We start from the raw sequence: 27,085 nt of genomic DNA on the forward strand, positions 1-27,085 counted from the left end.
CTCCTCCTCCCTATGGCTGTGGGACACAGTGATATACCGTAGGAACCAGGCCTGCGGTAATAGGTTTTGACCTTTGTCCATGGAGAAAATTGCCTACCCACTGGGAAGAATTAGAATCTACACTGGTGTGAATTAGGTGATAGAATATTATGTAAGATTGTCACAGGGTGAAAAATTTGGAGTTTTTTGGTTTATTAATATAGTAAGTAGATAAAAGCAAAAAACATCAAAATGGAGGGTTGTTGTTGTTTTCCAGACCTTCTTCTTCTTCTTCATCTACTCCATATTCTGCGGTAGATGTAGTCTGGGATGATTGGATAAAGAATTCCGTAGTTCCTGCCTGCGTGACTACATGATTTATTAGAAATTGGTAGAAAAGTGAAAATATCTTGCGTTTTAAGTTTTCATTGGGTGATTTACCTTTAAAAAGGCTGTGTAATCTTGATAATTTGTCTTTTCTTGCATTCTCTGCTTCATGCTATGTCTGGGTCACGTCAGTGGCTTGTACTTTTTTGATAAGACTTAATAAACAACTACAGAAGAAAGAGAAGGCTAAAAGTCCCGTTCGTCTCTGACTCCTGGCAAAGACTCTAAAAAGTCTCCCCTATCAGGGGAGACACAAGACGCGGATTGCGTCATCTGGTGCCCTGTGTTTGGCCTCACTGAGGCAGAGCATGCCAGGAGAACTTGGACAGCAGCACGCAGCCAAAAACAGAAAAAAAACCCCCTGGGGTCGGCTTTGAAAATCCACTATCTTCTGACTTTGGTGCACAGGGGACAGAAGAAGCCGTGAACTGCTAGACGGGACGCGGGCCAGGACTTCAAAGACCGATAATAACACCTAGACTCTGGTAAGCTGTCCAAAACTACACCTAAAAACAATAATGGGAGGGACTCTCTCAAAGACAGAGACGGATGTAATTAATAGCTTAGAGACTCTGTCCCGTAAGCATCCAGTAGCTGTTTCTAGGAAGGAAATAGAGGATTTGTTGTCCTGGGTGAGAAGTGAATTCCCTGATGCTGTAATAGGAGATCTGCACCTACCATCTTTCTGGGAAAATATTAATTCTATTCTGTATCATTTGGCAACTCTGAAAGATGAATCGGCTATGAGGTTACTATCACCTGCTAGGGTTATTTATGAAGTACTTATGCGGGCGGCTCCTCCTACTTCTGTTGAAGAGAGGGCTTTACAAGCTCCCCTGCAACCCCAATGCGTTTTCTTAGAATCTGGGAGCTCTGAAACTGCCGCGGAGAGTGTACAGGAGCCTGTGCAGGCAGCGGAAGGTGTTAAAACCCCGCTCGCAGCCTTGGCAGCCCCAGGGACAGGCACAAGACCCGATATTCGCGAAAAACTCTCCGAGATTCTTAGCAAAGGCAATTATTCGTCCCTGCGAGCACTTAAAATGGCGGGGGGGGGGGGGGGGGTTGCGACCATGGCGAAGCCAGAAAAATATTTTTTGCCGGACCCAAAGTTAAAGCTTTTGATTGGTCCGAAGCAGGAAGATGACAAAGCGATTTTTGAGTTCTTTCCACCCGCGCATGTACAAGGAGAGGAAGGGGAAGCCTCTGCCACCTCCCGAGAAACGGAGTTTGCCCCTGGGGGGGTGGTTCCGATCGCGCCCGAAACACCCATTACAGTGCCAGCTGAGGGACGACCCTTACCTCCCGATTCTGGGGTCCTCCCATCAGATGAACCGTGCGTGCGGCCAGGGGCGGTCCCGGAGCTAGCGACCATCCCTCCTGCCACCCCCACGCGGCCGGGAATCGCGTTCACTTCCACGTTTGAACCGCGCGGCGCGGCCATCGGTAGTGGCGGTGCCTGCTTCTGACGTCATTGCCCCTGCCATTATCGATCCCGCTCTTCTTCCGCGTTTAGAACACCTCGCTTCCACGCCGGCGCTGTGCGGCATGCTCCCCCCGCCCCATCCTCAGATGCCGTGGTTACCTTGGCAACGGCGGTTGGCTTTGACCGCAGCCGCTTTTCAGCGCTTGCCACTACTGGCTCTTTCGTGTATTCCACGGCGCGCGGCGCGGTGCAGACCACCCCCAGCCCTGGCTCCAGCCCTAGCCAGGGCGCCGGCCACACCCCCAGCTCCAGCCAAGCCACACCCCGGGTCCCCGCCCCAGCATTTCTAGTCCCAGCCCGGCCCCACCCCTGGTCCCAGCTGCTCCCCCCGCGCGGCTGACAGAGGCGGACGCCTTGGCTGCTGTGCCGGCTTTGCCGATCGGCACTACACCCCCAGCCAGCAGTACAATTCCATCGGCCACTGCAGCTCCACCGAGCATGCCCTCAGCTGCTGCGGCAGCCACCAGCCCTTCATCGGCTCTGCCTATGTCTGCATCGCAGCCACAAGCAACGGCATACGGCCAGGGCATTCCAGCAACCGTTGTATCAGCGTCACGTCTAGCCTCCGCCATCCCGCTGACAGCGCCATTTGCTGTTCAACCCCACGCTGCAGCAGAGTCTCAACACTCCATCTGCGGAGAACAGCACCACCCAGTGGATCAGCACAACAACTGCATGACGTTAAGCCATATCTCACATACAGCACCAGTGGAACAAAATCTATCCTATCTCCAAAAGAAACGGAAGACTTTTTTAGATCTATTTTAACTCCTCTTCCAGGACAACAAGATCAAACGCATATCACCCCTATTAAGAGGGAAGTCTCAGAGCGACACATATTCTTTCAAGCACATTCTCCTCAAACTTCTCAGGGATATTTAGCTGAGCTTATGGGACTTTTGCAACCTCAAGTGCCTGCTCAAGATCTCAGTGGCGAGAATATGGTGACCATTACAGCTTCAGAAGGCATTCCTATATCTTCTCAAGTTTCGTCTTATTTTTCTACCACAAGCAGTATAACTCCAGCTTTTCGCATGCCTGCTTCAGGGCTTCACTTTCAGCAACAATAACCCTCTAGTCCCTCGTCATATCAACTTCATTTTCAGCTTCCAGATGACTTTGTAAGTCATCTTTTTTTCCTACTTAGGGAATGTGCACAGCACTATCTACCTCAACAGGATGGCGCACTTGGTCCCCAGCCCTAACCCTTCCCGCACAGTGGCAGGATCCCGCCCACGTCCACTGTAAATATTCCTTCCATGTCTACATTGTTGGCACCTGCAATGGTGGCCTCAGCCATTCCTCCCTTACTACCTCACAGTGCACAGCCACGGATACCCTTCCGTATTCCTCAAACAGGAGGGGGAGATGGAATGCATGGATTCTTCCATCAAGAAGGACATGCATCCTGGAAAACTACAAGTCCACAGAATTCTGGTATGGACTTGGTTTCATGTAAAAAATATGCTTCAAAAGATACGTCTGCTATAACACACTGGTCAAGCATTAGGAAAAAAGGACTCAAAGAGAGAGACTTTAATATGGCGGAAACAGATAGCATTGTAATGCCAGTTACATATTCCAGACAAAATCAAAACCCTCCTACATGGCGACCTATGGATCATCAAGTCATCAAAGATTTAATGGATGCAGTGAAAACTCATGGTTTGGGAAGTCCATACTTCAAACAGCTTTTAAGAGTCACATTCAACAATTATGACATGGTACCTTTTGACTGTAGAAGTGTTGCCTCAACAATTTTTATAGATGCATAACTCCTGCTACGGGATGCAAGATGGAGAAGAGCACTTCGCGAGCTGAGAGAAAAATACGTGAGAGGGCCGCATGTAGTTCTCATACTAGAGCAATTAGCTGGTGATGAACTGCCTTTGTGTCCTCTGGGAACAGTTCCCACTCAGCCCGGTCAGCTCGGGACACAGCAAGCTGCGGGGGCCAGCCTCTGATATCGGAGGGATCAGAGGTCTGGCTCATGGGTCCTTGCAAGGGACCGCGGCGATAAAGGCAGACGGCGGAGGAAAGGGGGCAGGCCCAGAGTTGGGTTAAATCCAGAAAGTTTATTGGCCCTCCGAACGGGGGGACCTCAACCACCAGGGGGTGCCCAATTCTGCGCGCCTGCAAATCTCCTGCAGGGCATTTTATGGGGGGGGGGGTGCCCAATTCTGCGCGCCTGCAAATCTCTTGCAGGGCATTTTATGGGGGGGGGGGGGGGGGCATGGAGGGGGGGGGGGGTACAGAACAACCAACCAGGGAAGGGAAGGGTGTGGCAAACAGAACGAGGGACACATAAGGGAACCAACTGTAACAGGGGAAGGGAGGGACTTCTTTCCCAGGACCAGTCACCTGGCCCCCTGGCTAGAACTTTCCAGAAGCCTGGGAGGGGTGCCAGAGTGACAGACAGGGTCCTGGGAGGAGACAAAACTGTCATATAGGGTGATTTTAATAAAACAGGGGGGGCGCCAACTGGGGTACACCAAACTTAAGGAACATAGAGGGGAGACCCGGACTGAACCAAAGCAAACACACTCCCACATGTCCTCCTTTTTTGTTTTTTTAAGATGACATGAATTCGGGTTGGGGACAGTACTCTGAGTCCGGGTACAGGTCCCCGAACCATGTCATCTCCTGGGCCATAGGCTCGAGTTCAAAGTCTTTGGGGAGCTCTGCTTGGTTGATGTCTGCAGGGGTGGATGAGCTCATAATCATGTTGGTTAGCAGTTTTTTCAGCAGCCCGAACATAATTATGACAACTAAGAGAATAAAAAACAAGATCAGTCTGGTTCGGAGAATGGATCCAGCCCATCCGGACAGTCCCCATCTCCGATGTCTCCAAACCAAAACAAAACTTAGAAAAATGAGGTTGAAACTGGGGATAACAGCTGGGATAAACTTGGGGCCTGAGGTTCAGAGAGGCACACGACTAGCCTACCCCGGTCTTTGGGGGTATTTGATTTCCCTTCCTGACGGTCTGGGAGATACACGGTTTCACCCACTTTGATGGGATCCACCTAGGGCCCTCGGGGTTGGTTACACATGCGTACCCTTTCCCCCAGGTAACTAGTCCATAAGTCCCTTGTATCTCCCTAGTCTCCGGGTCCTTAACCAACACCGGAGGCCTTTCTTTCATTTGCAACAGCTGAGACCGCCCAAAGTGCCGCACAATTGGTGGGTTCAGGTTCTCAAAGGCACAGTTGAGGAAATTTAGGGTGAACAATGCCTTTGAGAGCCTGACAGCAGGTGACTCTAGCTTTTTTGAGGAGCACTGGCTCTGGAGCATTCTTTTGATGTTTTGGTGGGCCCTCTCTACAATGGCTTGACCTGTCAGGGAATAGGGGATGCCAGTCTTGTGTTCTATTCCCCATTGCTGTAGGAAGCTCCTGAACTCCTTGGACGTATACGCTGGGCCATTGTCTGTTTTGATGACTTTGGGGATGCCCAGGGTAGCGAATGCCTGCACTAAGTGCTTCTGGACATCGCTAGCCTTTTCCCCTGTGTCGGCTGAGGCAAAAACTGCTCCCGAGAAGGTATCAACCGACACATGTACGTACTTCATTCTGCCGAATGAAGCAACATGTGTCACGTCCATCTGCCACACTTCACAGCTGTTAAGTCCACGGGGGTTTGCGCCAGTACTAATGGCAGGAAGAGCTAGCTGGTGGCATTCTGGACATGCAGCCACAATCGCCCTGGCCTGGTCGTGCTTTAGATTGAATTGACGAACCAGGGCAGGAGCGTTCTGATGGAACAGCTGATGGCTGATTTTGGCCTGCTCAAACACGTTTGGAGTCGGGGCCATCACAGCTGGCCCAGCGAGGGCATCTGCCCTCCTGTTGCCTTCCGCGATGAACCCGGGCAGGTCCGTGTGTGACCTGACGTGCATCACGTAAAATGGTTGCTCTCGGTGGGAGACCAGATTTATTAACTTTGAGAGCAACTCATACAAGGCCATGTTGGAGACTTCACGCAAAATGGCGTGCTCGGCTCTGGAGACTACCCCTGCAACATATGCAGAGTCTGTTACCAAATTTAGGGGTTCGGGGAACCTTTCGAAAGCCCTGACGACTGCGTCCAACTCAGCAACCTGAGGCGATCCTTCCACCTCTTTGATGTCAGTCTCCCACCGCTGAGTTTGGGCGTTTTTCCAAGTCACCACGGACTTATGGGACGCCCCGGATGCATCAGTAAAAACTGTCAAGGCCTTTAGAGGTTCCTTGCTCCGAACACTTATTGTGTTTAACTCGAATTGAATTTCCGAATTGAAAATTTTGTGGGCTGGCCTATGCAAGGAAATTTGGCCTGTGTAGCCCTCCAGAGCAAACTGCAATGCTTCACAATCTTGAAGCAGACTCTCTGTCTCGGTTTGAAAGACAGGTGTCTGCTAAGGAAGGCAGAAGCCTCCCTTGAAGTGGCAGGTATAACCCCTTTCCCCCTGAGTTATTATGATTTTGAAATTAAGGGTCTTTAGGCAAAGATGTGGGAAATAGGAATAACAGTTCTTTACTATATATATATATATATATAACCAGTCAAACAAAACAACAACAACTATGACAGTAACAGCAAACACAAACCCAGTCCCAGCCTTCTCGGCTGTCAGGCTATTTCCCCTCGGGTGCAGTTCCGCTCGCAGCCGGCAGGGATCGCTGGCGGCTCCCGGTGAGCAGGGCGGGTGCGATGGTTCCCCCGCGGCTGCAGGGGGTGCTCCGGAGCGAGCTCGGGGAACACGCAGCTGCTCTGGTGCCCTGGGATCCCGGGGAAGGATGGAACAAAGGCTTCACAAACCGCTGGGCAGCCGGTCCTGGACTCCCGGAGCAGCAGGCTGGAATGGGAGGCCAGAGCGGCAGGCACAAACACAAATCCCGGGTGGCAGACGAGATGTATCCAAAGGGGGAACCCCCCGGGGCTCCAGGCAGGCAGGGTGAGCACGGCTACAATGCAGCGAAGGCTCAAAGCAGCAGCAGTGCAGGGCGGCCCCAGCCCAGCTTCCAGCAAGGCAGGGAAAGCAGCTTTGGGATCCCGGCATTGTTTCCAGCAGAGAGAAAAACGCCGAAAACGGGAACCAGCAGCTCCTCTCTCTGCAGCCTCTCTCTCCAGACGCTGAGAGCGAACTGTGCTGACAACCAGGTGAAAAACAAAAGTCTGGACAGGCCCTTTTGTCTTTCTTAAGTATGGTCATCTTCTCTTAAGTACTGCTATTTATCTCCTAGCAACATGCATATGGGAAAAATTCCTTTAACAGAAAAAACTAGGACTAAACTAAAACCCCAACATGATCCACCCCGAATTTTTTCCATACTAACATGTTACATGAAACTTAACCTTTTTAACCATATAAATACAAGCATCACCCGAATTATATACATATATACATGCTGATACTGATACAAGTACAGAGCCATGGGTAGTTCACCCTAAAACAAGGTCCCCTTGCGGTATGCATCGGGTCTCTCCATCCCTTTGCATCACCCACCCGGTACAACCTGGTCCCTGAGCAAAAACAACCCCACGGATGGGTTTGTCTTTGCTCAAGGCAGACTTTACCCAAAGAGTTTTTCCAAGCATACCTCTCACGTGCACCACTGGAACCTTATCCCCATCCGTCGTTTGTAGGGGTTCGGATTGGGCAGGGCCTGCTCGGCTGGTGGAGCCTCGGGTGTTAACTAACTAGGTGGCTCTTGCTAAATGCACCTCCCAGTTTTTGAAAGTCCCCCCGCCCAGTGCCTTCAAGGTGGTTTTAAGCAATCCATTACACCGCTCAACCTTCCCAGCTGCTGGTGCATGGTAAGGGATGTGGTACACCCACTCAATGCCATGTTCTCTAGCCCAGGTGTTAATAAGGCTGTTCTTAAAATGAGTCCCATTGTCAGATTCAATTCTCTCAGGGGTATCATGCCTCCAAAGGACTTGCTTTTCAAGGCCCAGGATGGTGTTCCGGGCAGTAGCGTGAGGCACAGGGTAGGTCTCCAGCCATCCAGTGGTGGCTTCTACCATTGTGAGCACATAGCGCTTGCCTTGGCGGGTTTGAGGCAGTGTGATGTAATCAATCTGCCAGGCCTCCCCATACTTGTATTTGGACCATCGCCCACCATACCACAGGGGCTTCACCCGCTTGGCCTGCTTGATCGCAGCGCATGTCTCACAGTCATGGATCACCTGGGAGATACTGTCCATGGTTAGATCCACCCCTCGGTCTCGTGCCCACTTATAGGTGGCATCTCTGCCCTGATGGCCTGAGGCATCATGGGCCCATCGAGCTAGGAACAACTCTCCTTTATGTTGCCAATCCAAGTCTATCTGGGACACCTCTATTTTCACAGCCTGATCTACCTGCTTGTTATTACGATGTTCTTTTTTAGCCCAGCTCTTGGGGATGTGAGCATCTACATGACGGGCCTTCACAGATAGTTTCTCTACTCGAGTGGCAATGTCTTTCCACTCCTCAGCAGCCCAGATTGGTTTTCCTCTGCGCTGCCAGTTTGCCTTATTCCACCTTTCCAGCCAACCCCACAGAGCATTGGCTACCATCCATGAATCAGTGTAGAGGTAGAGCTTTGGCCACTTCTCTCTTTCAGCTATGTCCAGAGCTAATTGAACGGCTTTGAGCTCAGCAAATTGGCTCGATCCACCTTCTTCTTCCGTAGCCTGTGCAACTTGTCATGTGGGGCTCCATACAGCAGCTTTCCATTTCCGGCTAGCACCTACAATTCGGCAGGAACCATCAGTGAAGAGGGCATATTGTCTTTCACTCTCTGGTAGCTCGTTATATGGTGGGGCTTCTTCGGCACGCGTCACCTACTCCTCTTCTTCTTCAGAAGATAACCCAAAAGTCTCACCTTCCGGCCAGTTCGTAATTATTTCAAAATCCCAGGGCGACTTGGGTTTCCAATTCGGGCGCGCTGCGTGATGAGGGCGATCCATTTGCTCCAAGTAGCATCGGTGGCGTGATGCGTGGAGGGAACCTTTCCTTTTAGCGTCCACACCAGCACCGGTCGTCGGGGTGCCAGGAGGAGTTGTGCCTCTGTGCCGATTACCTCTGAGGCAGCTTGAACTCCTTCATAGGCTGCCAAGATTTATTTCTCTGTGGGAGTGTGGTTGGCTTCAGACCCTCTGTAGCTTCGGCTCCAGAATCCCAGTGGTCGGCCCCGAGTCTCACCAGGCACCTTCTGCCAGAGGCTCCAGGACAGACCATTGTTCCCGGCTGCAGAGTAGAGCACGTTCTTCACCTCTGGTCCTGTCCTGACTGAGCCAAGGGCTACGGCGTGAGCGATTTCCTGCTTGATCTGGGCAAAGGCTTGCTGCTGTTCGGGGCCCCAGTGGAAATTGTTCTTCTTGCGGCTAACCAGGTAAAGAGGGCTCACGATCTGGCTGTACTCAGGAATGTGCATTCTCCAGAAACCTATGGCGCCTAGGAAAGCTTGTGTTTCCTTCTTGCTGGTCTGTGGAGACATCGCAGTGATCTTGTTGATGACCTCAGTGGGAATCTGACGTCGTGCATCTTGCCACTTTACTCCCAGGAACTGGATCTCTCGGGCAGGTCCCTTGACTTTGCTCTTCTTGATGGCGAAACCAGCTTCCAGCAGAATTTGGATTATTCTCCCCCCTTTCTCAAATACGTCCGATGCCGTGTTCCCCCACACAATGATTTCATCAATGTATTGCAGATGTTCTGGGGCCTCACCCTTTTCCAGTGCAGCCTGGATCAGTCCATGGCAGATGGTGGGACTGTGCTTCCACCCCTGGGGCAGTCGGTTCCAGGTGTACTGCACACCCCTCCAGGTGAAAGCAAACTGAGGCCTGCACTCTGCAGCCAGAGGAATGGAGAAAAATGCATTGGCAATGTCAATAGTGGCATACCACTTTGCTGCTTTGGACTCCAGCTCATACTGGAGCTCCAACATGTCCGGCACAGCAGCGCTCAGTGGTGGAGTCACTTCATTCAAGCCACGATAGTCCACAGTCAATCTCCATTCCCCATCAGACTTGCGCACAGGCCAAATGGGGCTGTTGAAGGGTGAGTGGGTCTTGCTGACCACCCCTTGGCTCTCCAGCTCACGAATCATCTTGTGGATGGGAATCACAGCATCTCGATTCGTCCGATACTGCCGGCGGTGCACTGTCGAGGTGGCAATTGGCACTCGTTGCTCTTCCACTTTCAGGAGCCCAACTGCAGAAGGATTCTCTGATAGTCCAGACAGGGTGTTTAATTGCTTAATGCCCTCTGCCTCCACAGCAGCAATCCCAAATGCCCACCTGAGTCCCTTTGGGTCTTTGTAATAGCCATTCCGGAGGAAGTCTATGCCCAGAATACACGGAGCCTCTGGGCCGGTCACAATCAGATGCTTTTGCCACTCCTTCCCAGTCAGGCTCACCTCAGCTTCCAAAAGGGTCAACTGCTGTGATCCCCCAGTCACCCCAGCAATGGATACAGGTTCTGCCCCCACATGTCCCGATGGCATTAAAGTACACTGTGCCCCAGTATCAACCAATGCATCATATTTTTGTGGCTCTGATGTGCCAGACCATCGAATCCACACGGTGCAGAAAACCTGGTTCTCCCGTGCCTCTTCCTGGCTAGAGGCAGGGCGCCTCTAGCCCTGGTTATCATTTTTTCCCTGGGCATACATACTAGAGGTACCTTCGAGGGGATCTGACATATCATCCTCCCTTTTGTAATACCTGGCAGCTCGGTCATGGGAGGCTGAGGCTACTTTCACCTTAGCGGAACCTGTCGGTTAGTGCCTCCCTCCTTGAGTTCACGCACCCGCGCTGCCAGGACAGAGGTGGGTTTCCCATCCCACCTTCTCATGTCTTCCCCATGCTCACACAGGAAAAACCACAGCTCAGCTCGTGGGGTGTACCCTCTCTCTCTCGCAGGGGGACGACGGGCTCTGACCTGGGGGCCTGTGACTCGCACTGGTGCCACACTGACCTTCCTCATCTCCTCCATCTCCTCCCTCATTTCCTTCCTCATCTCCTCCATCTCCTCCCTCATTTCCTTCCTCATCTCCTTCATCTCTTCTTTGAGGTCCTGGACCACAGCAGAGACATGAGCTTTCAGCCGGCCATTGACCATACTGTCATAATTCCTGAGCTTGTTGGCAACAGAGCCCACTGTTTCTCGGTTATTGTCAGCATCAATTGTTGCAATGAAGGTGGTGTATTGCGATGGCCCTAGTCTTGCCAGGTTCCACATCATCTGTCCTGTGCACCTGACCTTATCGGGGTCATTACCGTGCTGTCCATCCCTCCCAAAGAGTACCTCTAATACTGCCACCTCTCTTAGCTGTTGGATCCCTTCCTCAAGTGTCTTCCACTGCATTCTATGATGGTACTCTTGCATTCTTTCTTTGTGAATGAACCTTTCTCTCACACTCATTAAGAGACGCTCCCAGAGAGAAAGGGGCCCTGGCTCCCTCACAAATACCTGGTTCACACCTGGGTCCTGGGTCAACGATCCCAGATACCTTGCCTCACCACTATCCAGTTGCACACTTGTGCCCATAAGGTCCCAAACCCGAAGCAGCCAGGTTGTATAAGGCTCACCCCCCCTTCGCACAATGTCCTCTGGCATACCACGGAGACTGTTGTACGACAGGGACTCAATGATGATTTCTGGCTCTGGCTCCCCTGCTGGTTGTGAGGGCCCTGGTTCCCCATCATCATTAACTGGTCGTACTGATTTGGTCTTATACTTCCTCCTTTGCACAGGGGCGACTGCTGCTGGCTGTACTTGTTCTTGGTGTTCAGCTGAAACCTGAATGGTTGTAACATCTGTGGGTTCCACTGCTGCACCATCAGACTCACCCTCTTTGGGGTGGGGAGAGGTTTTTTCACTAGCTGAGGAGGTGTATTCCCTTAGCAATTGGTATATCCCCTGGTGCACCTGGCCCATCTCCTGGCACATCTCCTGCATCCCTTTCGCCAGTACCCCCACCCATTTCAGGTAGTCCATTTCTGAGGTGGGCTGTTGGGCGGTATCTGGCTGTGGGGAAGGGTCTCTAGTGTCTGGGGCTGTGTCAGGCTCTGGGGCTGAATCAGGCTCTGGGGTAGGATCTCTAGTGTCTGGGGCCGTGTCAGGTTCCGGGGCAGGATCAGGCTCTGGGGTATTATCTCTAGTCTCTGGGGCTGGTGTCTGGGTAGTTATCCAAGCCAATCTCAACTTATTCTTGAATGCTAAATAGAGTAGGCCTACCAGCAGCAGGTGGTTAGTATTCAGAGGGAATCTAAACCTGTAGATACAAAAATGCTGCTAGCGAGGATTTTCTTGTTATTTTCTAAGTCCGTGAGAGACTTTTCTCTCTCACAGAAGTGTTGCCCACCGACCACAAACACAAACCAACAGAGAGTCAGTTTATGCGGTGCTTTATTCAGGGCCCGGGGACCTGGGGACTGGTGTCCCAAATCAGGCTTTCCAAAGACCTATCGTTTCACTCAGCTCTTTATACAGTTTCAAACATTGGCACACATACAAAACATTAACAATTGATAATCATACCCCAAGCCGTATATCTTCATGGTTGTCTAGTCTTAGATAATGCTCAACGAACTCCCACCACTGAAATCCCCCTTGCATGCCACATATATCGACCCAGAACTATTTACTTTTAGACATGTTCTCCATGCCCAGCTAATTCACTACTCCTAACTTCCCCACCCAGCACATTCCATTCCTGTTTCCCAAGAGAACTATTTATACACCTGAGGCCTTACAGCCTAGCAGAGCCTTAGCCTTACTACTTCTAAAATCCAATATCCTATCCTTTTTGTAACAAGTCCCCCCTTTTGAGCATCCTTCGAGCTTCTTCTGGGTTCGCAAGGATGCTCAACAATTCATGTTGCTGTTTCGCGATAAGCAGGAGGTGGAGTGGCTGGTTCTGCCAGAACTTCTCTTCGCATTATCGCCTTCATTATTCGCCGAGTGTTGACCTTCCTTGACAATCATTCCTAAAAGACACTTATATACTATTAAGGCAACTAAAATGATTATAACAATCATGATTCCATACTGTACAATTGAGGATATCCATCCGGACATCCGAATTCCCAGGGAGCTGAACAGTTCTCCAACCCAATTATGTTCTGCCTCTTTCTGAATATTATTCACCTTTCCTTCAATCTGTTCTAATTGACTTATATCCTTTTCTACTTCCTGTGTAACATTCGGGATGTGAATGCAGCAATGATCATCTCTACCATGCAGATATCCACATATGCCATGCTCCTTCAACAATATCATATCTAAAGCCATCCGATTTTGAATTGTCATCCTAGACATAGCTTGTAACTGCAGATTTAAGTCCTTGAATCCCTTCTTGGTCACAGCCGCCAACCTTTCTGTTTGCCCCAACAATTTGTACAACATTTCCCTGCTTCGATATGATGATATTGGTGCAAAGAGAGATTCTAATACCCCCCCAAATTTAACTCCTGAAGAAGGTCCATGCCAATCTTCCCCTTCTTCTAACCCTATGTCTCCAATTTCCTGACTTATATCTCGCTTATGTCTCATTTGTATTTCTGAGGCCGTCAATTTTGTCGATTTCCAAAAAGGACAAAGAGTTGGAACTCCTAAAGTAATTTGTGTAGTTGGACCATCTACCGGCATATGAGTGGTCCAGTGTCCGTGACCCATTACCCAAACTAAATTTCCTGGAGCTCGGATTGATGTAGTTTTACAGTTTAACTCTCCTTCTGTATTTTTGTCTTTTATCGTGTGGTTATATCCCCTACATTCACAGCCAAATCTCAAAAGTACCTTTACAGGCAGTAGACTCACAGACTCACTTGGGCTGTCACAAGTGAAGACCTTAGTGCAATTCCAATCGGTCATTCCAGGTGCATCTTTTCTCCAACTACCCTGTCCTTGATAGGTCTTTGAGTAAGTTTGATTTTTCCGTCCCTTCCAATAAATACACCATTGAACTGTTCCTATGTAACTATAGGTTTCTAACAAACTAGGTCCCCAGATTGTCTGCCATTGCTCCATGGTAGTTGTGTTTGTAACATTCTGGCATATTATTTCAAAATATTGTTCAGTTGCCGGGACTTGTAGCGTTTGCCTCTCATCGTATTCACACCATCCTACTCCATGGAATCTTCCGATTTTGGTAAATACAGCATTCGGAAGCTTGTAACAATCTGCTCGGTTCCCCGGGGTTTTCCAGTGTTTCCTTATCACATTTGTCCGATTAACCAATTTAGTTCGGATCCTAGTCTCCTGGGTACAACTTAAGGTAACTGTTCGATTAGATGCAGGCATGTCTGGAGCTGGTATAATTCCCCATGGTATAGGATCTCCTGCCGCATGGGGCAAAGGCAGACATGCAGTGATTGCTGATACATTTTGTGTTTGCCCAAAATCCCTAATTAACCCCACAATCAGATTCTCTGGTTTGGTTCGGATTTCATCCTCTGGTACCTGCCGAGTCACCCTTGTTCTTTCAACATAAACACTAATCATCCCGGTTGCCCACCAGTCATCTTGAGCAACCCAACACCAGTATTGTCCATTATCTTGCTGTTCCAGGACCTCTTTAATTACTAACACTATTTCTTGGGGTTTTCTTCTAATTTGATATTTCCCTTGAGCCACCAAGTTCTGTCCTCCAAACCACCATTCATACTCAGTGTAGCTTTCAGTTGGTATCCTACATCTTAAAACCAAATCCTGCCCTTCCTTTGCGTTATATATTTTCTGTTCAGGCTTGATTCCTCGATCCTGTTGTAATACCACTTCTACCTTCCTGACCCCATAACCTCCCCTATTACCACAAACGAGAACACAAAGGTATTTACCCTCCAATCTACCAATCTCTGAGTTCGTTATATTCAACCATCCTCTGCTTTCATTTCCCTGCGTCCACCAACTTGTCCCTTGTACCTGTGGATTCCACATTTCCTGTGTCGTGTTCCATTTCCACCATTTCATTCCAATCTGTTTCTGACACCCTGTCTCAAATTTATGAGTACATTTTATTCTGAGGGGAGGTCCGTCCCACATATCTACTTTCCCATTTGGGAGAGTCACCTGGACCTTATTTTCCGGTTCTGTTTGGGAGATATTTAAAATGTCAAGATTTACGAATCCATAATCATAACTCCCTTTTATCCAAACTATACAAGCATATTTCCCTGTTCTGGCCTTTGTTACATTGGATATCTGCAGGGTAGTCCTACCTTTTTGCTGCTTCTCATCCCAGACCATTTCTACTCCTTTATCTTGAATTTGATCCTTGGTGATCCATTTCCATCGTGCCCTGACTCTGTCCCATCCAGCTCCCTGGTCATCGACAAACAAACATGTGAGATTTACATTTGAATTCTCCGGTACCCACACCCTCGATTCAGGTATTGTGATTTTAACAAAGGTTTCAACAATTATTATTTTACTCAAGAGTAACAACAACAGCATTAATTTTTGGCTTTGAACACCATTCTTGTGGGAGATAGGGGTTCCACCGACCATCGGGAGGGGACCTTTTTGACCCGTGTGTAATGGATCCAGCTGTTGATCCCGTCGACCTTGACGGCGGTGTAAGTTGTCATTATCACTTGATGGGGGCCGTCCCATGTTTCCTTCAGAGGCTCCACTGACCAGTTCTTCACATAAACTTGGTCTCCTGGGTGAATATCGTGAGCAGGAGTGTCCAGAGGTAACGGTCGATTCCACTCCAGCGTGGATCTCAGTGCTGCAAGGGTCTTATTTAAAGACAAAACATAATTTACAATCATCTGATCCCCAATTACATGTGGGTCCCCTTGATAGGTTACAGCATGATATGGTTTGCCGTACAAAATTTCATACGGACTTACCCCTATCCTTTCTCGTGGTTTAATCCTAATCCTCAGAAGGGCTAGAGGCAATGCTTGGGGCCACTGTATTTTAGCTTCTTGACAAATCTTTTTAATTTGATTTTTCAGAGTTTGATTCATTCGTTCCACCTGACCACTAGATTGAGGTCTCCAGGGGGTGTGTAAGTGCCACTGAATTCCCAGAATAGTAGAAACTTCCTGCACGATTCCTGCAGTAAAATGTGGTCCTCTATCTGATGATATTCCTAAAGGAACCCCAAACCTCAGAATAATTTCCTTGAGAAGGGTTTTCACTACCTCCTTGGCCTGGTTCGTCCTGCAAGGGAAAGCTTCGGGCCATCCTGAAAAGGTGCACACATAAACTAGTAAGTACTTGTATGCCTGAGATTTTGGTAACTCGGAAAAATCTATTTGCCAGTAATCCCCTGGTTGTGGCCCTACACGTATTTTCCCCATTTGGACTTGTCTTCTAACCAACGGGTTATTTTTAATGCAAATCGGGCAGGTGGCATTTATTCTTTTGGCCATTGTTATCATCGAATTAGAGAGTACTATTTTCTTTAGATGTTCTACCAATGCTTCTGCACCACAGTGGAGTTTGTTATGTTCAGTTTTCATGACTACTTTCATTAATTCCACTGGCAGTATAACTTGTCCGACCGGTGTTACATACCATCCTACAACATTCCTTCTTGCTCCAGTGAATTGTGCCAACCGTTCATCCTTCGGAGAGTAGCACGGTTTCTCTTCTAAATAAGGTGCAGCGGGATTTTCTCTTGTCGGTATCAGAGCCATTTGAGTCCAGACCAATCTGGCTGCCTTTTTCGCAGCTTCATCTGCCATCCGATTCCCCTGAAATTCCTTCCCGGAGTCTGCTTGATGACCTTGGACATGCATGATCGCTACTGCTTTAGGTAAGTGTACAGCTTCCAACAACTGAATTATTACTTCCTTATGTTTGATCTGTGAGCCTTGAGAGATCAAAAGTCCTCTTTCTTTCCACAGAGCCCCATGGATGTGAACTACACCGAATGCATACTTTGAATCAGTCCAAATGTTCACTTTCCTGTCTCTACTAAGGACCAATGCCCTTACCAACGCCCATACTTCTGCTTTTTGCGCTGAAGTTTCCGGAGGCAGTGCTTTAGCTTCCACTATTTCCTGGAGTGTCACCACAGCATACCCTGCATACCTGGTTCCATGCTCCATAAAACTGGATCCGTCCGTAAACAGCTCCACATCGGGATCTGCCATCGGGACATCTTTCAGATCTTCACGGCTGGCATACACTTGTTCGATCACCTCCACGCAGTCATGCTCCAGTTCTCCTTCCTCTTGGGTGGACCTAAGGAATTCTGCTGGATTGAGATGGTTGGTTATTTTCAATTCAACATCATCTTGTTCCCGCAACTGAGCCTGGTACTGCATCATTCTGCTGGAGGAGAGCCAATGCCCCCCTTTTTGTTCCAAGACGGCTATGACCATGTGAGGTACATATACCGTGATGTGTTTTCCCAGTGTCAGTTTCCGTGCCTCCTGAATTAGGATTACCGTAGCAGCCACTGCTCGCAAACACCCTGGCCACCCTCCGCTCACCATGTCCAGCTGTTTCGAGAAGTACCCCACGGGCCTCTTCCATGACCCCAATCGCTGTGTGAGTACTCCTAAAGCTAATCTCTGCCTTTCATGCACATACAATTGAAAGTCTTTTGTCAGGTCAGGCAGACCCAGAGCGGGGGCCTCTTTGAGTGCTTGCTTCAATTCCTGAAAGGCCTTGTGCTGTGTCTTACCCCACTTGAATTCGGGTTCCTTGATTGTTTCATATAGTGGTTTGGCCATAAGTCCGAAATTCGGAATCCACAGGCGACACCAGCTGACCATTCCTAGGAAAGATCTTAGTTCCTGATTATTTCGTGGTACAGGGATTGCACAGATGGCTTGAATGCGGTTTACCCCTATTCTCCTGACTCCTTGTGATATTTCACATCCCAGATAAATCACCTTCTGTTGCACCAGCTGCGCTTTTTCCTTGGATACTCGGTATCCTGCCTGACCCAACATGTTTAATAGTTTAATTGTTAACTTTGAGCACAGTCCCCGCTCCTCTGTTCCCAGGAGTATGTCATCCACATATTGTAAAACAACATAAGAAAAAGGAGAATCTTTTACCTTGGTAGTTTTCCATTCCTCTAACTCCTTTGCTAGCTGGTTTCCAAAAATGGTGGGTGAACACTTAAATCCTTGTGGCAACCTGGTCCATGTTAACTGTCGCTTGCGGCGAGTGTCTGGGCTTTCCCATTCAAAGGCGAAAATGTGTCGACTCTCGGGGGCCAGTGGGATGCAGAAGAAGGCGTCTTTTAGATCAATCACTGTGAACCACTGAAAATTCTCAGAAATCGATGTTAACAATGTATATGGATTGGCCACCACCGGGTGTATATCTTTGGCAATTGCATTTACTGCTCTCAGGTCCTGCACCAACCTGTATTTCCCATTTGGTTTCCTTACCGGAAAGATTGGAGTATTAAATTCCGATTCGCATTCTTGTAAAATCCCTAATGCTATAAATTGCGTGATCATTGGGGCAATTCCTTTCCTGGCTTCCAAACTGATAGGGTACTGTCAAACTCTTACCGGGTGTGCCCCTTCCTTTAATTCAATTTTCACAGGAACGGCTACCCTGGATCTGCCCGGGGTCCCTGTTTCCCATACCCACGGGACTACTGCCTGCTCTATTTCCTGGGGTATCTCCTCTGTCTTTGTCTCTTTAATCACAAAAAGTTTTGCCAGATTCCCCTCCGGGATTTCTAGTTTAGCACGCCCTTTCTCAAATATGATTTTTGCATCCAGTGCCGATAATAAATCTCTCCCCAACAAGCATTCCGGGCTGCTTGGCATATATAAAAACTGGTGATCCAATTCTTTGTTTCCAAATTTGATTTCCAGTGGCCGCAAGAATGACCTCTCCACCACCTCCCCCGACACCCCTACTACTTTCACAACTGAATCACTTAACGGTCCTATTTGTTCATTGATTGCAGAGAAAGTGGCTCCTGTATCTACCCTAAATTCCCTGGGCCCCCCGTCAACTTCCAGGACCACTTTTAGATCTTTATCTAGTCAGCTCTGATTTTGATAGCTCCCCATCATAAAGGCTTGAGCGACACCTTGTGGTCCTGGCGCGAAAGGGTTTAACCCATCATTCGCATTCATTCCCTGATTCATGGGATTCCCTCCTGGAAAGTTACTCATCGGTGTCCCCATCCCCAAATTGAGGGGGCACTCATTCTTCCAATGACCTTCGGCGAAGCATCGGGCGCACTGATTGGGCCCCAATTTACCTCTACCCCTACCCATCATCTGGTTCCCTACATTCTGATTCACAAAACCTCCGAAACCACCTCTTCCCATGCCCCCGTTTCCTCTGCCTCGTCCCCTCCCCCGGCCTCTCACATTCATCTGACTTGCCTGTTGTAACACTGCCAACATGCTTGCTTGTTGCTTCTTCACTGCCTCTTTCTCTCTATTATTGTACACTTTCCACGCTACTTCAAGCATTTTCTCCAAGTCCCGAGTATCATTCCCTTCTAGCTTTTGTAGCTTCCTCCTAATATCCTCCTGTGACTGTCCCATAAATATCAAGGCCATTTGCAGTTTTCCTGCCTCCGATTCCACGTCTAAGTCTGTATACCTCCGCGCTATTTCTTTCAGCCTCTCCAAGAACGCAGATGGTGACTCTACCTTATCCTGTCTTACCACATACAACTTAGACCAATTTAAAGTCTTTGGAATTCCCCTCTGAATTCCTTCCACCAACAGCTCCTGATAAACCTGCAACCTATGATACTCTTCTGCCAAATTAGGGTTCCATTCTGGATCTTCCCTTGGTACTATTTCATTCACATTCCCTATTCCTTGTAGTGCTGGTGCTCGCAACTGAATCATATCCCTTGCCCGATTAGACATAGCTTTAAATACCATCTCCTTTTCCGTAGAATCCATTATCGAGTCTAGCAACACCTGTAGGTCATTCCAGTCCGGATTCTGTGTCTTTATTACCATTTTCACCACCCGAGCCACTTTTTCAGGATTTTCTCTATAAGCTCCTGCAGATTGCTTCCAAATTATTAAATCATTGGGGGAAAACGGAACTTTCACTCTGACCCGATCCCCTGTTGGTCCAACTGCTTCTCGCAATGGGGCCATTAGATGTGCTCGAGAAGCGCTTTTTCCCCTGTCCAGACGCCCTCTGCGAGTACGCTGGGAGAGCGGAGTTCGGGATTGTTCCCTCCCTCTCTCCCTGGGTTCGGGAGTTCGGGATCGTTCCCTCTCTCCTTCCTCGGAGTCAGATTCCTCTTCCGAAGAATCTGAGTCCGGGAGGGGGAGGTTGACTGGGTCGGATGGTGATACCAACAAAGACACATCCTCCTCAGGCTCAGAAAACCGTAGCCTTCGCTCTTTACAACCCGCGCATTCCTCTGGTTCCGTTTCTAACACCATCATTCCACATTTCCTCTGCCAGTCCTTTTTTCCTATTAGCTGATAAAACAAATCCAAATAGGGTATCTCATCCCACTTCTCATTTTCCCGTAAATACTGCATCATGGGGGTTATAATTTCAGAATTAATAGTGCCATTCCACGGCCACTGCATCCCCCCAGTTTCATATTCAGGCCATACCTTATTACAATAATCAATCAATTCTCTTTTCCGCAGCTCCCGTCCCAATTTACCCTCCTTCCAATGACTTAGCAAACACCCGAGGGGAGAATCCTCCGGAATATCCTTATCTGAACTTGACAAAGCCCGAAACACCCGCAACGGCATCATTCCAGAGGTATGCAACCACACAATAACGCACACAACTAATAACACACAGACTAATACCAATACCAATTACCACAATATCCAATTCCCTCCTTGCTTATCTCGTCGCCGCGAGAAGCAAGGGCTGGCTCTGCAAAGCTTTCGCTCTGTCTGACGGCCAGCGCCTAGGCTTTATAATCCCAAACCAATGCCCCAACCCTGCGAGTAGAGACTCGTCTTACCGGGCAGGCTACCACCACCGGTTTAAAAGGAATAAAGCACCTTGTGGGCTTACCTCACGGTTGTCCGTCGGACGCGGGGTCGGGCACGGGCTGATGTCTCCCCAGAAATCACCTGGTGCCGGCACGGAGCAGATCACCCCGCGAACCGCCCCTACGACCCCCCGGAGTCCCATCTGGGTCGCCAGAAAACTGTTGCCCACCGACCACAAACACAAACCAACAGAGAGTCAGTTTATGCGGTGCTTTATTCAGGGCCCGGGGACCTGGGGACTGGTGTCCCAAATCAGGCTTCCCAAAGACCTATCGTTTCACTCAGCTCTTTATACAGTTTCAAACATTGGCACACATACAAAACATTAACAATTGATAATCATACCCCAAGCCGTATATCTTCATGGTTGTCTAGTCTTAGATAATGCTCAACGAACTCCCACCACTGAAATCCCCCTTGCATGCCACATATATCGACCCAGAACTATTTACTTTTAGACATGTTCTCCATGCCCAGCTAATTCACTACTCCTAACTTCCCCACCCAGCACATTCCATTCCTGTTTCCCAAGAGAACTATTTATACACCTGAGGCCTTACAGCCTAGCAGAGCCTTAGCCTTACTACTTCTAAAATCCAATATCCTATCCTTTTTGTAACAGAAGAGGTGGCAGGGAATGTAAACAAGCCAGACACCTGCAACCTTGAAAAGTCTTGTTTATGGTATAGTAGAAAAATATTTTGACAATGGATGTTTTAGGATTTTAGCCAATCACCCCCAAGGGGTGGCTGGCCCTTTGTCCAATTAGACTATGAAGAAAAAAAGTCTATAAAAGAGTTTGTGAAATAATTAAATAAATCAATCTTGCTGCACAACTCCTGCCTGGTGGATCTTCTCCTCCTCCTCCTCCCTATGGCTGCGGGACACGGTGCTATACCGTAGGAACCAGGCCAGCGGTAATATAAACCCTTTGAAAATTGATGGGGTGGGTCCAAAGAACTGGTTGAGGGGTTGGGGGAAAACTTCCCCTGGTGTCATTTCCTCACAGAAGGTACCATTGTTAACATAACCCCAAAAACATGCGCTCAGTGTGTGATAGCCATTTATCCACGTGCCCACATTCCGGAGGAAGTTAAAAACCCATGAATTCCTCACCTTCTCGACCCATAGCACAAGCTGGATAACGGCAATGGTAGCCTTAGTCAGAGGACCCATATTCAAGTAAGGAGCTGCAAAGGGGAAGAATATAGCCACGGCCACATGCCACCCAAACCAGGGCAAAGTAGACCACATAGTGCTGCCTACCAAGGTTCCTATATCTAACACACAAAATTAAGTTATCCAGGAACTGTTATTCCTTTTTCACCTGTCTCTCTTAATGCCCTCAGGCCCCACTTGGGCGCCAAAATCTGTCTCGGTTTGAAAGACAGGTGTCTGCTAAGGAAGGCAGAAGCCTCCCTTGAAGTGGCAGGTATAACCCCTTTCCCCCTGAGTTATTATGATTTTGAAATTAAGGGTCTTTAGGCAAAGATGTGGGAAATAGGAATAACAGTTCTTTACTATATATATATATATATAGATATATAACCAGTCAAACAAAACAACAACAACTATGACAGTAACAGCAAACACAAACCCAGTCCCAGCCTTCTCGGCTGTCAGGCTATTTCCCCTCGGGTGCAGTTCCGCTCGCAGCCGGCAGGGATCGCTGGCAGCTCCCGGTGAGCAGGGCGGGTGCGATGGTTCCCCTGCGGCTGCAGGGGGCGCTCCGGAGCGAGCTCGGGGAGCACGCGGCTGCTCTGGTGCCCTGGGATCCCGGGGAAGGATGGAACAAAGGCTTCACAAACCGCTGGGCAGCCGGTCCTGGACTCCCGGAGCAGCAGGCTGGAATGGGAGGCCAGAGCGGCAGGCACAAACACAAATCCCGGGTGGCAGACGAGATGTATCCAAAAGGGGAACCCCCCGGGGCTCCAGGCAGGCAGGGTGAGCACGGCTACAACGCAGCAAAGGCTCGAAGCAGCAGCAGTGCAGGGCGGCCCCAGCCCAGCTTCCAGCAAGGCAGGGAAAGCAGCTTTGGGATCCCGGCGTTGTTTCCAGCAGAGAGAAAAACGCTGAAAACGGGAACCAGCAGCTCCTCTCTCTGCAGCCTCTCTCTCCAGACGCTGAGAGCGAACTGCGCTGACAACCAGGTGAAAAACAAAAGTCTGGACAGGCCCTTTTGTCTTTCTTAAGTACGGTCATCTTCTCTTAAGTACTGCTATTTATCTCCTAGCAACATGCATATGGGAAAAATTCCTTTAACAGAAAAAACTAGGACTAAACTAAAACCCCAACACTCTCCAACATCGCCTTAGTAATTTGGCCCGTTTTTGTCCTAATTGGCACGTGGATGCAGTCGAAGTCACATCCTGATAACTCTCTGATCCGGATCCTAGCCTTCCGGATCAGTTCAGCCATCAGCTCTTGTGGCTGTGTCATCCTCTTGGACCGATGATGGCTGAGAAATACCCACTCTATGATTAAGAGGGGATCCCTCCGGTCCTGGTCCTTTTTGCTCTTCTTCTTCTTGTCTTCCCATTGGAAGACAACCCCGTGCAAGTGTGGCAGGTTACCCAGGATGATGAATTTGAATGGCAAGTCAGGCCTATACCTGCTTGCCTGCCTGGTGGACATTAGATGTTGCACTCTCTCCAGAGCTGTTTGCGCCTCTGGGGTGAGTGTCCGGGGAGAACTAAGCTCCTCTCCCCCTTTTAGTAAATCAAAAAGGGGGGCTAGGTCTTTGGTGGACAGACCCAGCCACGGCCTCACCCAATTTAAAGACCCACACAGCTGGTGGACATCTGCCAGAGTCTTGATGTTAGTATTAATAGCCAATTTTTGCGGCACAATGGTCCGCTTTGTAATTTGTAGGCCCAGGTACTTCCAAGGCAGCATCCGTTGAATCTTTCCCTCTTGGAGCTCGAACCCTGCAGCAATCAATGCATTGATTGTCAGGTTGAGCACACTGGCAAGCATGTCATTGTCGGGGGCACACACGAGGACATCATCCATATAATGGAAGATGATGGCCTCTTTTGCTGCTGCGCGAACTGGGGCAAGCAAGGAAGAGACATACCATTGGCAGATGGTCGGGCTGTTCTTCATACCCTGTGGCAACACCTTCCAATGGTATCTTTTCCTTGGGGCTTCTCGATTGATAACAGGAATCGAGAAGGCAAAACGCGAGGCATCGTCAGGGTGCAGGGGAATTTGGAAAAAGCAGTCTTTAATGTCAATTACTGCCAGATTCCAATTTTGAGGGAGCATCATTGGGGATGGCATCCCTGGTTGGAGAGAGCCCATGTCTTCTATAACATTGTTAATTTGACGAAGGTCCTGGAGGAGCCGCCATTTGTCTTTGTTAGGCTTTTTTATAACAAAGACAGAGGAATTCCAGGGGCTGTTGGATTCCACGATATTCCCCTTTTCAAGTTGCTCCTCCATGAGCTTCTCGAACGCCTTCAACTTCTCACCATAGAGCGACCACTGCTCTACCCAAACGGGCTGATCAGTTTTCCAATTTAGCTTTTGAATAGGGTGCTCTTCAGTGGCCGCAACCCAAAAATTTTTCGGGGGGTCAGGTAGGTCAATTGTGACTCCCCACTGCTGCATGAGGTCTCTCCCCAAGAGGGGTTCCTTGTAGTCTAATACGAAGGGACGTATGTTTGCCAATTGTCCGCTCGGTCCCTTGATTTGCACGATGCTCTTTGATTGTTTGGCCAATTGAATGCCCCCAACACCTTGCACGTGTCCAGCCACGTTCTGCAATTCCCAATGTGCCGGCCATTCCCGTGTGGGAATGATCGTCACATCTGCCCCTGTGTCTAGAAGCCCTCTGAGGTGCAGGACTTCCTCCCCTCTGTTGACCTTGCAGCCTACCCGAGGCTTCTCTGTCCCTATTACATGTGTGGCACACACCGTTGGGGGTGGCCTTTCTACAGGGATAGCCTGGGCGACTGTCTGCCCTCTGGGCAGGAACAGAGGTGGGTGGACACAGCGCAGCCAGAGAACGGGTCCTTTGGGACTAGATGTCATTAGTCCCGGAGCGACTTCGATCTCTTGTGGTGTGCAGGTAACACTTCCGACTATGACATACCTGTCAGGGCTTTGGTCTTCTGCCCACAGCTCACTACCAGTGCTTACCGGTGCAGTATGCCACTCTTTGGTCTTTAGGTGGAGCGGTGTCAACAGCTGCAACCTGAAAGAACCATCAGAAAAGGAAGTCAAGTCCGGTTTTAAGGTCATGTCCAATAGTTTGGTCTCTCTAAGTTTCCCTTCCCCCTCGCGTCCCGTCCCTTTTTTGTCTTCACGCGGGGCGGGCGCGCGCTCCCCATTCAGTTTTTTTGTTGCAGTTGGCCCTCCTGTCCCCCAGGTTCATGTTCCTTTTTAAATTGCTGGAACTGCCGCTTGAGCGGGCAGTCCCTTGTCCAATGTCCAGGCTGGTCACATAGGAAGCACGTGTTCCTGGCCTGCGGGGCTCGCTTTTGGCCGTTTGCAGTTGGAGGTGGTTTGGTGTTCGGGCCCGTGGTGTTCCTCTGGTCCGCTGCAGGGCGATGCGTTGCTGTTCCCACTGAGGCCGTTCCTCTGGGCCGCTGTCTCTCCGAGCTGGTAGGTTGCAGGTATGGTGCCTTCGCAGCGCAAACTTCCAACATAGTCTGTATGGTCGGCGGGGGGTCCAGGGGGAGGCTCAGGATGGCTGTCTTGCATTGAGGGTTGGCATTCACCATAGCCATCTCTGCGATGACCTCTTCCCTGGCCGCTGGCTGCTTGACCTGCAACTCTACAGCTCGGGTTAGTCTCTCCACAAACTTTAGGAATGACTCAGTGGGTTGCTGCCGGACCTGCGAGTAGGATTCTACAGGCATATCAGGCCTCAGACCAAGGAATGCCTTACCGGCCGCTTCCTTGACCTGTTGCAGAACCTCCAAAGGCAAGCCTTGAGCTTGCTTCGGCGCCAAAGCCCAATCTCCTTCGCCGCTTAGATGGTCCAATGTGAGTTCCTGATTATCGGCATCAACGGCCGTACCAGAACCTTGCAAGAGTGCTGGAAGGAGCTTGCGGAGCTCCCTTTCCCAAGCTGCCTTCCAGAGCAGAAACTCTGCTGAGGAAAGCAGGCATGAGAATAGCTGACGCAGATGGAAAGGGCGTCATTACTGCTCGGGAGAGACTTGCCTTTAAGAGGCCACGAAAATATTCGCTTTCTCTCCCAAACTCCTTCTGTGCCTTGCAGAGTTCCTTTGTTGTTTGGTGGTGTCTTGGGGTGACGTTATGATGTGTATCCCATATCGCTGCCTATGCCCAGAAATTAATTTTTGTGCCTTTCTGTGCCTCTAAACTGAGCCTGAGAGGGAGAAGAAAAAACTGAGCAAAACTTTTTCAGGGCAGTTTGCAGCTTGTTCAAGGTCACATAAAGATAGGAGGTTTTTTTCTTCCCAGCCGCGGCAGGGGAGCAAGGAAGCACCCGGCTTGCTGTTTTCCAGTCAGCTTTTGGCCAGTTGTTTCAGCTTCTTGTTCTCCAGAGAGAGAGACTGAGAGTTGGACTTTGCTTTTCCTTCTCTGGAATTCCGGATTTTCTCCCTTTTCTACTGGACTGCTTTCAACCTCAGAGCACATCGGGAGGACTTTCCATCGGGCACAGAGAGCCTGGCCCTGGGCCAAGCCCCAGCTCCATGGAGACCAAAGGGAGGACTCTAACGCTATCCCAGGTTTTCCCTCCACAGCGAAAGATTTTACCATTTAACCTCATTTTCCTTTCCCGTGTGTTTGTTAAATAAATAGTTTTATCTTCTTCACTTTCCTTCGAGGAAAATTTATTTTTTTTTTCCCGAACCTGGTGGGGGAGGGGTGGTTGTGCCTTCTCTCAGAGTATATATTTCTAAATTTGGCCAAACCGGAACAAATTTAGTGGCGCCCAACTGTGTGGCTCGAAGGAAAGTGAAAAACCTGTGCTAATTACATTTTGGTTTGAATTTACTTATTCTGTGCTGGAGTAAAATAGTCATCATGTTGGTTGAGTTCATAACATTTCTCTGGCTTGATATATTCATGTATTTCTGGTCCGTAGGCTTGTTTAAGGTACTAGTGCCTTTCTGGTCCCTAGGCTTATTTGCCTATCCACAACTTGGTCCGATCTTATCCTTGATAAGGAATTTTTGCAGAGCAGGGACACGAATTCGGATTTCTATTTTGCTGTGCTCGGTGATAATGATTTATAAGAAGTTGACAGAGGTACAGGCAGCTGTTCAAAGTGTGTATGATAAATGGTTTCTCCCTCCTAACCCCAGTCCTAGCTTTAGTAGCCTGTTTTGGGAATTTATTAGTAACTGC

The 27,085-nt window shown here is 49.2% G+C and overlaps 1 long non-coding RNA gene across 1 annotated transcript; it reads left to right on the forward strand.

The window, feature by feature from the left end:
* The first annotated feature begins 249 nt into the window (after positions 1–249).
* Positions 250–21,475, forward strand: LOC138102745 (uncharacterized). The gene is made up of 4 exons (XR_011147512.1): positions 250–851; positions 15,788–16,593; positions 16,685–17,333; positions 20,396–21,475. It is a non-coding gene; the product is annotated as an uncharacterized lncRNA (long non-coding RNA).
* The last annotated feature ends 5,610 nt before the right edge of the window (positions 21,476–27,085 follow it).

This window comes from Aphelocoma coerulescens, assembly GCF_041296385.1.
Source record: "Aphelocoma coerulescens isolate FSJ_1873_10779 chromosome W unlocalized genomic scaffold, UR_Acoe_1.0 ChrW_unloc_scaf_1, whole genome shotgun sequence".
NCBI classification, from domain to species: domain Eukaryota; kingdom Metazoa; phylum Chordata; class Aves; order Passeriformes; family Corvidae; genus Aphelocoma; species Aphelocoma coerulescens.